A 17,762-nucleotide genomic window follows, 5' to 3' on the forward strand; every position below is an offset into this window, starting at 1 on the left:
CTCTGCCTTTTCTTACTATCCTGGTTTTGGGGTTTAGGTTGATGAGACTTTGCTGCAAGAGCCTGTAGACTTATTGTCATCAGCTTCTCCTCCTGTTGTTTTCTACGCCTAGCAATATTCTTATGATGTTCAATCACGCACGCTCTAAGACAAGCTACTGTGGCCCCTCTCCAATTAGGCAAAGATGCTTGTACCCTGTCCCTAACTGCCATATTGAGTCCGTCCATTAGCACGGAGACAGCCACCTCCCTGTAATTTGCATCGTTCCCTGTATCTGATACCCCAATGTATCTATCAATTATTTGCATGGGCCGATGGAAATATTCAGATGCCATTTCATTTTCCCTCTGTTTTATGGAGAAAATTCTTCTCCACTCAACAGTAATGGGGAAACACAACTCTAGTCGCCTATTAATTTGTTCTATATTCTCCTGATTGTTTCCGTCAGTCATGGAACTATCTGACTCTAACCTACAATCAGTGATACATTTTTGGGTGTCAATATTAGCGAGTAGGCACGCTTTTAAAAGTGTCCACCAATCTTTATTAACTGGTTCATATGCATTACCCAGATCTCTGATAAACTTCTGACATCTGGCTAAATACTCCCGGGGATCGGGGAATTCTGAAATGATTGACCGCAGCTCAGCTCTGGACCACGGGCAATACATGGCATTATTCCTGGTGAGGATTACTCCTTGACTATCGGTTCCCCCATTGGGAGTTACTATTTCCAAGACAGGATGTAATCCTACCATTCCGTTTCTAATCTGTTTACTGTAAGGTGTTGTTGTCTCTGTGCAATGACCCGTCTCACACTTACCGGTAGCTGTGACCTCATCAGTTCTTTCAGTGGGGAACACTGGTACTGCTCTAACTGGGTGGACAGGCCCCACCTGGCTTTCCTGCAAAGCGACTGCCTGAATAAGAGCTGTGATTTGGCTGGATCCTTCATCTTCCTGTGACCTAAGACCTTGAAAAGACTTCAAAACAGGATATAACTTGCAAAGGTTAGGGTTAATACATTGCTCTTGCATTATACTATCATTTACAGATGTACCATTGATTGTAGCCATCTTATGCCCTTCGACCTGTGTCAGTAATGGTGAGTTCGTGTCTCCATTCCTGCTAGGTTTGGAACCTGCTTTACGAGTTTGTTCCCTTTGCATCTCCCCCTCTTGCTGCCATAAATGTAAACAATTGTTATGTCTAATCCTTTGTTTTCTGGATTTAAGAAGACATATTTTACTGCTTGCATTCTGCAGCACCTCGGGTTCAAAGCTGCCCACCCTAGGGAATGATACCCTATCTTTGTCAGTCATACGTAACCATTCATTGCAAAAGGCCTCCGTGTGTGATCCATACTTTTCACACATAATAAAGTCTTTAGCCTGAACCCTAGCTACCAAACGCCCACTGCTTGTGCAATTGGATCCCATCGCGGACTTTTTGCCAATAAACGCAATCCCCAATGCACACCGCACATAGACGGTGAAAGACACCTAGCGCTTTCACTCGCTCCTTCTCCGCTGAGTACCACGACTCACTCCAATAGTGAACACCGCGTACCCAGTGAGGCCCTATCTAGTTTCTATTTACTGGAAGTGTTAGGAGTGACTTACCTTTTCCAGTAAATATCTGGCGCTGGAGATTTTCCTGAGAGAGACCAGCGAAAACTCCCTATACACTTATACACAAATCACGCTTGCGTATGCTCTATACGGCGCTAATGATACTGCAATTTTACGCAAAAGCTCGTAAAAAGGGGCATCAAGTTGCGTTATATATCGCACTCACAAACGCGCGGTCCAATCGCACAGCGTATAGGTACTTGTTACCTATCTGCTGTACAACCACAGGTCGATGTACAAACTGCGACCCTCAGCTCGGAGCGTAACAAAAAACCTTTTTACTTCAATACTACACAATGCACAATTCCCTATTATGCTCCTCGGCAAATCTCCTCACGATTTGCGTATTTCAATCTATATTAACGTGAGTCAGCCGCCTCATGCCACCAAGCATCCACTTACTTGGTGTACCACGGGACCCGATTTCCGGGGTTAAAATCCACTCACTCCTATGTTCGTTCACTCGAATACACTTTGTTTTTTTCTGTACAGAAAATTGTAATTAATTCAGATAGGCAGCTTTACCCCCAGAGGCAATACAGTTTAAACAACAGTTTTATACTTATCTGCTTTAGAAACCGAGTTGTTTTGGGCTATTGTAGCGTGGCTACTGTCCCACCTTTGAACTAAACAACACTATTGTGTAATTTGTACTTAGCGCCCCCACTCTTACGCACTTTGCGTAATCACGCGACCGTGCGTGTCTCTTAGGCTGCGTGCGCAATCCTGTACTTTGTCCGAGACACGTGTACAAAACCGTGCGTCTGCAGTAAAACAAATCCCAAAACTTCTATACATGTGAGCAATGCTAACTATAATCGCTCACTTAACACAACACCCAGTTTTTTTCTGTATAAACCTTTACAACCAGGCCAGACTGCGTTTGTGTCTTTACACTTACTTCCTTAAACACTTATTTTAGTTTGAACTATATAGCAACAAATGTATCCGGTTTCACACAGATCTAAATGAATCTAGCACTATGGGGTATATTTACTAAGATTCGTATTAGTACCGATTTTGAGTGAGATTCATCACGAATGACATCGACAGTATATTTCTGCAACTTTTTGAATTTGTTACGCCTCATTTACTAAGCTGTCGTATTTGTATTTTTAGTGTTGTCCGATGTCGATGTCATTCCTGTTTTTTTTGTTATAATGCGGATGATTTTGTGGTTTTTCGGCCGTGTTCTTAGGTTTATTTAACGACTGCGTCACATGTCGGTTACATCAGTGTTTGTCCGTTCACGGCAGCATTTTTTTTCTAAGTTTCGTTTTTGTCACTCGTCCGTGATTGGTTGTATTCGTGATGGAGGAGTGTCTGTGCACATTACTATAAAAATGCCCCAAACCATCCGCACCTCGTGGGTTTAGCTAGTGGAGAGGAGAGAGGAAGGTGTATTAGGAGTTGGTGAGTTTTGTGGAGTTTTTGGTGGATTTGGAGCGGAGTTTTGCGATTGTTGAGTGCTGTACTGTGTGTGTAAGTAGTATTGTCTTACTTGTTGTGTAGTTTTTTTCAAAGTTTGTCTACTTTTTTGTCTTTGTTTTTTTTTTCAAGTCTATTGTCATTGTTTGTGAGTGTGTGTGTGTGTGTGTGTGTGTGTGTGTGTGTGTTGGGTGTGTAGTGGTAGTGGAGGAGTGTGTTTTCTGTTTTTTTCTCTCTGTGTTTTTTGTAGTTTGTGGGGATTATGTCTCAGTCAGAGGTCAGTGTGGTGGGAGGTTAGTGAGAGGGAGGAGGTTAGTGAAGTGAGTGAGGTGGAGGGGGTTAGTGAGAGGGAGGAGGTTAGTGAGGAGGAGGAGGGGGTGCCTGTTGCTGCGTTCTCCAGTGATAGTGATGGTGTTGTGGCACTGCAGCCACGCACCACTACCAAGACTGGGCGCAATGTTAAGTTCAGCTATGCTGAAAACACGGCTTTGGTGTGGGAGCTGATGAGGCATCATCGCCAATTGTTTGGGCAGGATGCTGCCAAGGTGTCCTCACGTAGGAAGTCTGTCCTGTGGGGTAAAGTGATAGCGGCAGTGAATAGTGAGGGTGTGGTGAGGCGGACTGAGGACACGTGTCGTAAGCACTTTTATGACATCAAGAGCCGTGTCAAGGCCAAGATGGCCAAATCAGCCCGCCAAACCGGGGGTGGACACCCCTTCCGTGCTACTTATCGGGATTGGGAGCAGCCAGTGCGGTCCCTTATTCCTTCCGAAGTGGTTGGTGCGACTCATGTCCGGGATTCGGACCGGCCAAGGCAGGATGGTGAGTTTGTTTTAAATGTAATTTTTTTTTTTTTAATGTTAATGTTGCTAATTGTTATTGTGTTTTTAAAAATGGAAACATTGGCCCCCATTCCGAGTTGTTCGCTCTGAAAATTTCTTCGCATCGCAGCGATTTTCCGCTTAGTGCGCATGCGCAATGTCCGCACTGCGACTGCGCCAAGTAAATTTGCTATGCAGTTAGGATTTTTACTCACGGTTTTTTCTTCGTTCTGGTGATCATAATGTGATTGACAGGAAGTGGGTGTTTCTGGGCGGAAACTGGCCGTTTTATGGGCTTGTGGGAAAAAACGCTACCGTTTCTGGGAAAAACGCGGGAGTGGCTGGAGAAACGGAGGAGTGTCTGGACGAACGCTGGGTGTGTTTGTGACGTCAAACCAGGAACCACAAGCACTGAACTGATCGCACTGGCAGAGTAAGTCTCGAGCTACTCAGAAACTGCACAGAGATGTCTTATCGCAATGTTGCGAACCTTTCGTTCGCAATTTTAAGATGCTAAGATTCACTCCCAGTAGGCGGCGGCTTAGCATGTGCAATACTGCTAAAATCGCCTTGTGAGCGAACAACTCGGAATGACCCCCATTGTGTTGGTGATGTTGTGCAGGCCTGTGCAACCTGTAGCTGTAAAGGTGTTTCCAAACTACAAGTCCCATCATGCATTGCCTGAGTTTTGTTATTAGTGAATGGTACATCTGTTGCAGTGCATGCTGGTATGTGTAGTTCTAATACATAATCAGAGATCCTGCCTTGTCAATAACTGTTTTTTAAAGTAACATTTATTAAATATTGTTTAGTTTTTGTTATTGATGTTTTATGTGTGTATTTGTGTTAAATTTTATGTTGTTTGTGTCCATTAAAAAAAAAAATGCAATATATTGTGCAGAATTAACCTTTGGATATGGATTATTTAGTGCAACACAATCTTATTTTAATAATACACACCCAATAAAAGTAATCCAGAATAGCTTAAACATAAAATAGTTTACTTAACATTAGGTTCCAGATGTTTACATCACAATAAGGTATTTCAGATAACAATTAGTATTCAAAGTAAGGTCATAATGTTTTTTCCTTTTTATCATCAGTACGCCAGAGAAGCACCACAGACAGGCCCCGGACAACACTGGCAACTTATGAAGATGGTGGGAATGCAGGTAAAAATTAACTGTAGTCACATATTCTGCAAACACATAGAAGCACAAAATATTAATGTTTATATTTTCACATAGGTTCTTCTTCTGCAAGCCGCCCTCCTCTAAGGCGCCCATCACAGGGCTCTGTGAGTTTGCCTAGGAGGCCCAGTAAGACACTTCGTGTGGAGTCTGAGGCTCCATCTTCACCACACAGGCGGCGCATCTCCGCAGTGTTGCCCCAGCCACCACAGGCAAATTTGGCAAGTCCACAAAGTGATGAGCCACGATCACCTCAGCTGTCTGGTGAGTAAAAAAAAAACCAAAAAAATAAATTGTTTAATACAAATGTTTACCATGGCCAACATCACCATTTTTATACATAGGCCACCTTAACACATTTGCGTGTTTCTTGAAGATTTCACAAATAAAATAGAGTTTACTTTTTTTTATTAGAAAAAACACTGACTGGCTTTACCAATTAATGAGTGTGTAACAAACCACATTTACAGCCTTGTGTGTGTTTCTCAAAAGGAAGGGGCATACACAATCTTTAAATGCATTAATGTAAAAAGGGGAAAGTTCTTAGTGTTTCATATATCATTATGGCTTAATGGCTTAGAGTCCGGGAACAAACCAATTTTTCATCAAATTGTGGTGTGTCAATTAGAAGGCACACACAGGCGTGCACAGAAAATGATTTGCGGGTTTCGCACCGGACTCCCCCCCCCCCCCCCTCCACGGCATTATAGTGTTCTCACACCTCCCCAGTGCTGGATATAGACTGCTTACCTGGTCCGCTCCTCTGGGCCGTCCAGGTGAGCAGTCTATATCCAGGACAGGGGATGTGAGAGAACACTTTAATGCAGTGGAGGGTGGGAAGTTCAGTGCGGAACCCGGCAGTCAGTCTCTGCGCATGCCTGTGAAGGCACATATGAGTTTCTAAAGGAAAGATTCCTAGTTTTTTTGAGCACACAAAATCTGTAACATTTTCAGGAGTATTATTCAGTAAGCCATGTTTAGGACAAGCAAAGAAATATCATTTTAACGAAACAGTGGCTGTTGTCAACCCCATACAGAACCAACCATCATGGGCGAGGACGACCAGCAGGAACCTGACCAACAGCCTACCTTTACACTGCACCTGCAGCCCGTTGATCCAACCCAGCCAACCCAGCAGCAGGATATGCCCCAAGCCTCAGTAAGCCCCCAATTGATCCCAACTCCACCCCAGCAACAAATGTCCCCAGACTTTTGGAACAGTTGGACCACACAACAGACCCAAAACACTGCCTGCCTGAACACGCACACACAACACCTTGCCAGTCTGCCCCATCATCTTCCGCGCATTAGTCGGAACTCGGGCAGACTGATTGTTCAGGTAGGCAGAATTGCTACATCAATGGAGCAAATCAGGGCGGACAACACACAAATGCTGGCAAATTTAACCCGAATAATCGATGAGCAACAGCGGCAGCAACAAGCCCTAATACAAGTAATCCAGCACAACCAAGTAGTGAATGAAACTTTGTCTCGGATTGTGGCCAGCCACACTGCCACAAATAATCAGCTTAATGCCAGTATTCACAACCTCAGCCAAAGCATTACTGTGCTGGCAGCACAACAAGTCAGCTCCAGCTCCGGAACGACTACCCCTAGCCAGACCCCAGTTACCTCCCCTGTTCGACGATCATCCAGAACACGGCCCAGCGACCCTGCTCAAACCTCGGCACCCAGCACACAAAAGAAAAAAAATGATTGAGACATGACATTTGTGTAACACAATAAAAATGTTACTATTGTCTTCACAAAATTTCCTGTGTCCGTGTCAAACATTGTAAAACACGCTATGTGTGTATGGTTTAATGGGGTAATGAGTGACAATGTTTTTTTTATTTTGTAAAAAAAACATGTACAGACCAGTATAAAGAACAAACACTAACGAACAAAACACACATTCACACCTACAATACATTTAATAAAAGTGGTTAGTCAAGGTGATTTAAATAAAAAAAATACTTACGTGTGAAATACCGCTGAATCACTTCTTGCCTTACCTGCCTCCCTACATCTGTACTCACACTGTCACCAGATGTTTCTAACTCCTCTGCTTGCTGACTGTTTTCTTCATCATCATGTGGCAGATGTTGTTTCAAACACAGATTATGGAGAAAACAGCAGCAGAACACAATCTTAGTCACCTTTGAGGGACTATACAACAAAAGCCCAGCAAATTTATCCAGACACCGAAACCTAGATTTCAGCACCCCAAAACATCTTTCTATCACGTTCCGCGTAGACTTATGTGCATGATTGTAACTGTGTTCAGCAGGAGAATCAGGTTGGGACAATGGAGTAAGTAGCCAAGAGTAGCAGCCATAACCACCATCACCTGAAAAGCAGATATAGGCAACATTAGTACATGTGTATGATGAATAATTTCCAAAAAAATAACAGGAGTTTGAAGTTAACACACATACACACAACACACTTGGAACATACCCAGCAGCCAGCCATCAGGCATTTGTCCGTCCTCAAATTTATCGAAGAGAGATGACTGACTGAGGAGGAAGGAGTCATGGCATCCGCCAGGGTAACCTGCAACCACACTCATAATTTTTAGATTTGCATCACAAACCACCTGGACATTAGTGGATTGGGCCAGATGTCTATTGGTATAAATATATTGGCGGCCCCTAGGTGGTCTCAGCTCAACGTGTGTGCAATCTATGGCACCGAGCACATTGGGCATGCCAGTAAGCTCATAGAAAGCTACCCTGACTGCATGCCACTGCGACTCCTGGGTAGGGAAGCAGATAGAGGCATCTATATGGGGTTTCAAGATATCCAAAACCTGAGTGGACATTAATAAATATAAGGTGAGTGTCATGATCTGTTTACAATACAATACTGTGTTCTAAGACCTAACAGAAGCAACACTTAGACATATAGACGTGTATGTATATTTCAACTCACCTGATTCAAATATTTTGCAAAGGTAGGCTGGGAGATACCAATGACGTCGCCTGTCACAGCCTGGAAGCTCCCAGTAGCCATAAAGTGCAACACAGCCAGGAGTTTGTGCAGGCCTGAGACAGAGCGTGAGCGTGCTGTCTCAGGGTCTAGGCCCAGTTTGACAAGGTCATACAGACAGAAAATGTTGTTTCTATTTAGGCGAAACATCTGTATGACCCTATCATCAGACAATGCGTTTAAGTTTAAATGACCCCTAAAAAAACGAGGCTGGCGCAGCCTCTGCGGAGTCATGGAGCACTCTCAGGTATCCCCCAGCAACCAGAAAATCTGTAGCACACACAACAGCCGCCATTTCAGAGTGAGAGATATTCAAAATGTGCCTGGGACCCTTTTATAGGGCCAAACATTCAGGTGTGACTAATGGATAATTGAATACACATGTAAACACGCTTATCCAAAGCAGGTCTACTTTTTTTTAGGACTTTTTTACGATTTGTATTTTTTCACGACCACAAATGCATTTTCACGGTACACATTACAAATACGAATGGTTAGTAAATGACCGTGATTCATACCTAAACAGCCGCGTTTGACCGATGGTGTATTAATTTGTATTTTTAAACATGAACTTCCAAAAAAATACGAATGGCCTCATCACTGCCGTGGTTTGAGTTTAGTAAATTACCGAGATTACACTTTGAATAAAAAGCGGCATCTCGGTCAAAATCGGGACCTTAGTAAATATATCCCTATGAGTCTTTATGGCAACAATGTGAGAGGGTATGCAAACTATGGGTGTCTTTTGTCTTTTTTCCTGTTGTATTACGGGTTCTACCAGCACCTCTGCAAACCATACAGAGCAGACGTCATCTAATCAGCACACAAGTAGGGTTTTCAGTGTATCCATCAACCACGAAAAGGTTACGTAGGATACTTACTGTCCACCCTTTGCTGATAGATTAAGTCTGCAATGACCTGTTAGGCTGTGAGTATGTGAAAAATCGGATGATGCCACAATTGTAAATGCTGGTTTACTTACAGGACTAAAAGCAACACTTTAAAAAGACATTTCATACACTTTAAATGAAGCCGCTGCGGCCGCTATACTTAATCCACAACCTACGTACTTATTACACCATTAGCGTATAGAGTCCCGTACCGTGTACGGACTTTGCGTACACATGCTGCCCTGGCAGTACAAAGTACACACAGCGCGTACACACCCAAAGTTACACAGTGAACCCTTAACAGATATGCATGTGATAGTAATACACTTTAAACCATAGCAGGGAAAGGAAAACACGACACCAGATTTGTATTTAAACTGCTGGGTTCCGACACCACAGCATATTATTACTGAAAGGGGGTTACAATCACAAGGCAATACAATACAAAAGAATAATGGCTACAGTCAATGGTACATACTTTATTGTTTTAATTTCGCAGCACTACCCAGTCTGGTCCTCAGTCATCTAGATAGATAAATTTGTGAGTCTTGAGAGATAGAGAGAGAGAGAGAGAGAGAGACCAGGCCTGCAGCTGGCTCCTTTTATACAATCTTCCAAAACTTAACACAATGGATACTGTAATCTCTTTGTCCATTGGACACAGGGATTGTCATTTACAGTACAGGAGTGGTCATAGGTTGGTTTGAATAGGTGGGCGATGTCTGTTCACGATGCTCTTGTGGGTGGTCTCCTCTGGGTTCCCGCCGCATACCTAATGTACAGTAAATACAGTTTATATCTATATTCTGCTCCTGCACATAACTATTCGCAGGAACGTGCGATCTTCTGCAAACCAACACCGGAATATTACCCTTAAAATACCCTACAGCTGGATACCAAACACCACCTTATAACCTTGTTCTGTCCCCTCCTATCCTGTAAAGGTGAATCCCTTTGTTCTGATACCATTTAAACTAGTGATGAGCGGATTTGGATTTACTCGGTTTTACTCAGTTCTCAAAACGGCATCTTATTGGCTCACGGATGTCACGTGTTTTGGATAGCCAATAAGATGCCGTTTTGAGAACCGAGTAAAACTGAATCCGCTCATCACTAATTTAAACTGTTGTAACTTGCTGGTGTGATGCAGGGAGACTATGTGTACATTGTGCACTATTTGGATTAAATATGTAATGTGTTTTGATGGCTTTTCCATGCGTCCACAAACCCTACCGTAAATACTCATACCACGCGCTAATGCACTGGACCGCGGGAGCAACCATACGCAAATTGCGAATATGCGCATGCACGGCAGAACAAGTAGACGCACGGAGGCCATTTGTGTGTAGTTTGTACGTGATGCGTGTACTGCAATGTTTTTCGACTTCGACAACAATGATGTGCCTTTCTACCTATAATAAGATCTTCTTATGGTTATTTCTAATGCCATCTTGCTCATTGTTCCATCTTGACGACTTATGTACGCCGTCATTGTGAAATTGTCCAACTGAATCTTCAAGTGACAGCCCATCACTAGGTCTTCGGCTAAGAGAAGTTGTATTGTAACTGCACTCAGCTTGAGAAAGCCTATGGGTTGACTGCTCTCGTGACTTTCATCTTGTCCTGAAACTGATGTTCCTCTAGGACAGCACCCCCATCTCAGAGACTGGCATCCATTGTGAGGATCTTCCATTCCCAATTGACGAATCTGTTACCCGCTGTGAAATTCATCTACAATGACCACCACTATTAGGGTCTGCTGCACTGTAAAGCCTCCAAAAACAGCACCATTCTCCGGAGAAGTTGTACACAGCGGTGTAGGAAACCTTCTGTGCCCGTAGTAACCCAGACACCAACCTCTGTATGTCCTGGATCTTGCTACTGTGTTCAAGATGAGGCCTAGAAATTGAATCCTTTAAGTTCGCATTAGGTCGGATTTCTTGAAATTTACAATCCACCTATGCCGAGTGAGAAATGTATGAGTCGTTTCAGCATACTTTGTCAACTGCAATATAGAAACCAGTGCGAACCTGCTCCTTGAGCAGTGAGAGTCATCTGGAATGGTCGGGAGTGATGTTTGAGAGGTGGCCTAGATCAGCAGATCGTCTAGATAAGGTATGATCGTGACCCCTAACAGGAATGCATGGAATGGTGAGCCCCCAACTGGTAATGACCTTTCACCAGTATGAATGGTAAGTATGCTTGGTGAGGAGTCCAAATCAGGATAAAAAGGAACGCATCCCTTATGTCCATAGACACCCTGAACTCCTCCAGGTCTAGGCCTGCAATGACCGATTGGATTGATTCCACCTTGAATCTGTAGGCCGTTATAAAAATGTAAAATTGAGTATTAGTCTGTTCCTCCCTTGAGAGTAGGGATGTGTGTAACAATGACTGAATTTACTGTCAGCAATGCCTTTTCGTGTGAATGGCATGACCGCTTGTGCGTTGTCAAGATCTACTTTTAATCTAGGGAAACAAACCCTGTTGATATAAAATTCTCTTTTCAAGTCTCGGACCCGGTCTCCCTAAACCGTTCCAATCCTTACCCCCCATAGGAGGTCCAAGGTGAAATGTGTGGAGACCAGATTACTGGCTGTTGGGAACAGTCGTTGTTATCCGAGACTCCTCCAGCATAAGACTGAGCGTCAGACTAGTAGAATCATGGACCAGAGTAACTTCCACTGTTGGTATAGTTCTATGATACTTGGTAGGCAGAAGATCTGATTCTTCTGAATTTCATTTGACCAAGGAAAGCTTCCCCTCCCAGGGAAATCACTTTCCAGCCCGGTAACTATAGCCTCTGTACCGAAACACAAACTACCTAGGTCCATGTGAGAAGGCCTTGCAAACAGAAGTTGGATTCCCATGTCAATTCCAACCTACATACGACCCTTCTTTTTCAGTGGGACTGCAATCATTTAAGAAAGTCTTGTGGACAGACTAGACAGGGGTGAGCCCACCTTCATTATGGGATCCTTTCCCCTTCTGTGGAATCCAAAATTTGGTTAGATAACTCTCAGATATGCTGTGCTAGGCAAAATCTGCATTTGTGGAAGCATTTACTGCCTCTAGTTATTTACGCTAGTAAAGGTACCCTATTCGGTACGAGAGCCAGCCCCTTCTTCCACTCCTACTCTAGGGTAGGAAGGGGTGTTATTATAGGTTTCTCCCATTTTGTTATACCCAAGTGATGGAGTCATTTTTACTATGAATTCCTTCTTGCTTCGGATGGGCTCGCAGCCCCTACTCAAATGTTGAAATACATGTCAGGTCTTGTTTTCCTAACCCTGACGTGTCACTGCCCCTGGTTGTGTATCCATAGTGAGCTGTCGCACACCCCATGGCTGTTAACTTTAGTGCTAATTTATTTAAGCACCCAAAGCAATCCTTGCGGTCTTATTTACCTTAAATAAACATATACAAAGCGCTCAGCCGATCTTTACCTATTAGAAAAGGCGAAGAAAGACTGTAGAAATATTTGGAGCGTTGAACAATATTTTCAAACAGCGAGAAATCTTCTTTTATTTCTGGTATAAAATAAATAATTAATATAAATACTAATTCAACTGTCACCAACAAGACCGCCAACAGTTGTACAGATAGAGTTGTACTGGGTGACAATATCAAACGCTCCCTTCTCCTCCGGACCTGTCATCAGTGTCCATTGGAGGGATTATACATATACACCCACACACACATAAATACATATATATATGTACACATACACACACGTACATATAATTAGATGGACACCAAAGGTAACAGGAGATACCCTGCTGGTAGTAAGTCTTAGCGTTCTTGGTTTGTGCATTGGATGCTGAAAATGCACCTTCCACACAATACCTTGCCTGTCATCTTTATAATAGGCAACGGACTATCGGAGTAGATGACGAGAACAAACGTCCAGTGGATTCATCTGGCTGGATTCCCTGAGAGATAGCAAGAAAGAGAGAAAACCAAAAACAGTTATGTTAGAAAATAGCCTCATTGCAACCCCCGCACGCCCAGCTGTGGTTCAGATCTGAGGTCGGGGCTGATATCCAGCCGTTCCCTGTATTTTCCCAGGATCTTTGTGTTAGAAGTCCTTTGGAAATATATAAAGCAGAAACATGCTTGATTTAAAATGACATGGAAATCCTCTGCATCACACACCTATCTACAAGCAACCATTAGAGGAGGTGTATTTCTATACTGACCCCACCCCCTGTTCTAACTGGTCAAGAAATATGGCTCCACTATGGAGGGCGCATAGTTTCCCCTGTTTTGCATCTTGGCACCTCTTAGCTTTTTTAAAAGATGGCCGCCACTGAAATATTACATACAGATCATTACATTTAACCCCCAGCGCCTCCTGTCCTGGCCCCAGACTCCTTAAATAACATTGGAGCACTGGAGACACACACCCGGGTCCATATATGCAGTCAATCTACACTTGAGCCACTGAGTATACCTGTCAGCGCTCAGGCTCTCCACTCCCAACCGCGCCCGGACCCTCCACGTGACTGCCGGTGGAAGTAAGCAGCACTGTGAAGAGATCCAGCCATGCACTGTTCGAGTGGCTTAGCAAGAAACTGTGGGTGCTGCGGCTGGCAGCTACAGCACGCCTATACCAGTCTGACATGGAGCCGGAGGGTGGAGAGGAGTGGGAGCGGGGGACGCCGCCGGACTAGCCTGTCCAGATCCGGAGGAGTGAGGGGTAGCAGGGGATGCTGCGCTGCTAGTCTGCCTCGCTATAAAAAGTTAAGAGTCGTAGGCATTAGCGCAGCGCAACTTCTGCATAACGTTTCCTTCAGATATGCAAACTATCTACTCATAGTAATGATGCGTCGGATTCTTCCTGTGGAGAGATACAGATAACTTTAGCAGGGATCCTTGTCTCTCTATACTTAAGACTCTTGTCCCTCTTTTGTTAGGTGGACGCAGCCTGTCTTTCTTCTTCTGGGGAAGCCTGCACCCGCCTTTTATTTAGGAGGGATTGGTCATGTCTTCCCTCAGTGAAGCCTGCACCCTCCTTTTATTTAGGAGGGATTGGTCCTGTCTTCCCTCAGTAAAGCCTGCACCAGCCTTAGATTTAGGAGGGATTGGGCAATTTATTTCTTTCAGAAAAACCTGCACCCTCCTTTTATTTAGGAGGGATTGGGCCAATCTTAAAAAAATAAAAATCTTCATGGAGCAGGAGCTCCCTTCTGTGCTTCTTTCCTCCTAGCACAATTTTTCAAACTGAGGGATGTGGGGCGTGAGGGGGGAGGAGCCGGCTGTGCAGACAATGCTAATTTTTAGATTGTGCCACACCTCCGGTTGCAAGCTTCACACCCTACTGTATAATGCTGTTCCAGTGTCCCCTAGTGGATGAAAGAGAAACAGACATTACTGTTTGGGTAGGTGTGGTGCTTCTAGCTTTTGTTGTCTTGCTCCCATGCAGTTCCCATAGTGGTAGAAGACCCCTTTTCATTTGTTCCGTCTATAGAAGTTTGCGTTGTTTTTTGGTGGTACGTGGCTGTGTACCAGCTTCTTCTTAATGTCTGGTGCTTTCCGGAACACTACTTTTGGAGGTATGATATCTGCTAGTGTCATCTTGAAGTATCGGCAAGTGTTAATCTTTTTAATCTGATTTGCTTTTTTTGTGTATTGTGTTAGGAAAAGGATCTCTTCTACTGTTTTCTGTTCTGGTCTTTTTGTATTGTAGGAGGGGAGGCTTATCATTTCCCTTACCCATGGTATATGCTGTCTGTACCTTTTCTGTATCGTACTGTTTCTCTCTAAATTTTAAACTTAGTTCTTGTCCTTGTGTCTCATAATCGCTGACTCGGGAGCAGTTCCTCCTGAGTCTTTTGAATTGGCCAAATGGGATACTGTTCAACCAGTTTGGGTGGTGGCAGCTGGAGGTTAGCATGAAGCTATTGACGTCCACTGGTTTGTTGAACGTGTTAGTATGTATTTCGTTATCTGTGATGAATATGTAAATATGTCATTAGTACCACAGTGTTGGTTTCTTGACCTCATTGTCCTGGACTTCAGATCATTGTGATCTATGCACTTCTTATGTTCCTTATAAAAGCACTGTTCAGAAATCTGCCCTTTATCTTCTATACCCAATGTATGGTGGCAGCACTGATATTCTGTGGGATACGCCTGATTCCTCTACTGGTTACTGTTGGCATAGTCCTTGCTAAAAAGACACTTGTTCTCATGATAGAGTCACTGAATCCAGACCAGAATTGGTGATTTTCTTCTATTTTTTTATATATATATAAAGTTTTTTTTAAAAAGTGTTTTTCTTGTTTAATTAAGGGTTGTTAATGCAAATGTCATTTTGTGTAACATATTTTTGTAAGAATCAGAGGGTCAGCGAGACGTTATGGAGTCAATGTATCATTTACTATTTGCTACTAATTCCCTCAAAACAACCGGACCTCCCAAATGTAAGTAGAAGGGACTGCAGCAGGTATCTCCCATACCTTCATACATGGACATTTCAAGGCAAGGGTCAGGTAAGTTTATTTTTCCAAATACAACAACCCTAATTCCCATACAAGTAAAAAAACAACATTTGAACAGACATAATTAATTTAAAACTAACAAATAAAACTTTCTTTACACAGAAAGAGACCCCCCCTTCCCTCCCGTAATATCATCCCACTATTCAAATGATTTGTCAAAATCGGACACAGCCAAAATCACACCGGAAATCTTTTGATTTTAAACTACTTTATTTCATATCTTTAATTCACATATTTTTGTCTATATTTTAAACTTAAAAAATACTTTACTCAGCAGTTTGCTTGTGGTGGCGAAATGCACATGCGCAGCGGCCGCGCAGACACACACATTGTGGCGGCATCCCTGAGGGGCGAAAGCGGGCGGGCCGGGACCATTTTCCAGGGGCTGCGTGATATCACACCTGCGGTCATCTGAGTAACCCCCTATAAGCTTCCAGAGTGCACCTCATATCTCATCTTTTCCAAGTTACTACAAATGATATGAGATCGGTAGCAGCACTACTTTCAGGATTATTACACAGAACACACATAACGGCTGGCACAGCAAATAACAGTAACACACACAAGGGATTAATTAGAAATAAGGAAGCATAATCATCATTAAGTCTAATTATCAGCTGATTCTGTGCAGGACCCATACACCTCTTTACTGCCTCCAGCATTCCCTGGTACTGCACTGCGGCCATCTGCCCTGTCTCCCCCCACTACTGCCACCCACAATGTCTCCCCCCACTACTGCCATCTGCCCTGTGTTCCCCCACTATGGCCAACGCCCTGTCTCCCCACACACCTGCCACCCGCCCCGTCTCCCACCAACATCTCCCCCCATTACTGCCACCCACCCTGTCCCCCCCTACTGCCATCCACCATCTCCCCACCACTACTGCCACCCACCTGTCTCCCTCCACTACTGCCGCCTGCCCCGTCTCCCTCCACTACTGCCACCTGTCCCATCTCCCTCCATTGTTGCCACCCACCCTGTCTCCCCCCACTACTGTCACCTGCCTTGTCTCCCCCCACTGCTGACACCCACCCTGTCTCCTTCCACTACTGCCACTCGGCCTGTCTCCCCCCACTACTGTCACGCACCGTCTCCTCCCACTACTGCCATCGCCGTCTCCCTGCACTACTGCCACGACCCTGTCTCATTCCACTACTGCCACCCACCATCTCTCCCCCACTACTGCCACCGCCCTGACTCTCCCCACTACCACCCACCTGTTTCCCTGACATCCAAGCACTAGTTGGGGATTTATGGTACTAACAGTCCTTCATCAACAGATGGAAGTAACCAGGGCAGTACAGAGGCAGAAGCTGCTTCTGGTACATGGACCCTGGTCATGTAGGGCTGGGAGAGTAAGATTATGTAATAGGGGCCTACAGTAAGTCAGTACGGAGGCAGAAGCTGCTTCTGGTACATGGACCCTGGTCATGTAGGGCTGGGAGAGTCAGTAAGATTATGTAATAGGGGCCTACAGTAAGTCAGTAAGGAGGCAGAAACTGCTTCTGGTACATGGACCCTGGTCATGTAGGGCTGGGAGTCAGTAAGATCATGTAATAGGGCCCTACAGTAAGTCAGTAAGGAGGCAGAAGCTGCTTCTGGTACAGGGACCCTGGTCATGTAGGGCGGGGAGAGTCAGTAAGATTGTGTAATAGGGGCCTACAGTAAGTCAGTAAGGAGGCAGAAGCTGCTTCTGGTACATGGACCCTGGTCATGTAGGGCTGGGAGAGTCAGTAAGATTGTGTAATAGGGGCCTACAGTAAGTCAGTAAGGAGGCAGAAACTGCTTCTGGTACATGGACCCTGGTCATGTAGGGCTGGGAGAGTCAGTAAGATTGTGTAATAGGATGCCTACAGTAAGTCAGTAAGGAGGCAGAAGCTGCTTCTGGTACATGGACCCTGGTCATGTAGGGCTGGGAGAGTCAGTAAGATTATGTAATAGGGGCCTACAGTAAGTCAGTAAGGAGGCAGAAGCTGCTTCTGGTACATGGACCCTGGTCATGTAGGGCTGGGAGAGTCAGTAATATTATGTAATAGGGGCCTACAGTAAGTCAGTAAGGAGGCAGATTCTGCTTCTGGTACATGGACCCTGGTCATGTAGGGCTGGGAGAGTCAGTAAGATTATGTAATAGGGAACTACAGTAAGTCAGTAAGGAGGCAGAAGCTGCTTCTGGTACATGGACCCTGGTCAGGTAGGGCTGGGAGAGTCAGTAAGATTATGTAATAGGGACCTACAGTAAGTCAGTAAGGAGGCAGAAGCTGTTTCTGGTACATGGACCCTGGTCATGTAGGGCTGGGAGTCAGTAAG

This window comes from Pseudophryne corroboree, assembly GCF_028390025.1.
Source record: "Pseudophryne corroboree isolate aPseCor3 chromosome 3 unlocalized genomic scaffold, aPseCor3.hap2 SUPER_3_unloc_28, whole genome shotgun sequence".
Taxonomy (NCBI): domain Eukaryota; kingdom Metazoa; phylum Chordata; class Amphibia; order Anura; family Myobatrachidae; genus Pseudophryne; species Pseudophryne corroboree.